This window comes from Dipodomys merriami, unplaced genomic scaffold, assembly GCF_024711535.1.
Source record: "Dipodomys merriami isolate MVZ:Mamm:240054 unplaced genomic scaffold, mDipMer1.0.p SCAF_472, whole genome shotgun sequence".
NCBI lineage: Eukaryota > Metazoa > Chordata > Mammalia > Rodentia > Heteromyidae > Dipodomys > Dipodomys merriami.
In genome coordinates this window covers 555,001-555,341 of record NW_027206038.1, presented here as the reverse complement: position 1 = coordinate 555,341, position 341 = coordinate 555,001, and positions in this window count along the sequence as shown.

Sequence of the window (341 nt, the reverse complement as noted above, 5' to 3'; positions counted from 1 at the left end):
TCTGGTGTGCGGCGACACGGGATCTGCCTCGCCGCCCTCGCTCCCCCTTGTTGGCTCCCCGTCTCCTCCTCGCCATCGCCCGCTGGCCGGGAGGGAGGGGTGGGGTTCTGCCCTCTCCTCGCTCACGCTCCTTGACGTCTGGTCCCCGTGGAGAGACAGACGGATGCCCCGGTTTGCCCGTGTTCCCTCTCTGCTCCTTCCGCCCCCCCCGCCCGGCGGGAAGGAGGTGTGGGTGGGTCGTGGGGTCGGGTTCGCGGTGTGTGGACGCCGTGCGGTCGTGCCACGCCCGGGCGCGCCGTCCTGCCGGCCCGCGACGACGGGCGTCGGGGGAGGTGAGGAGG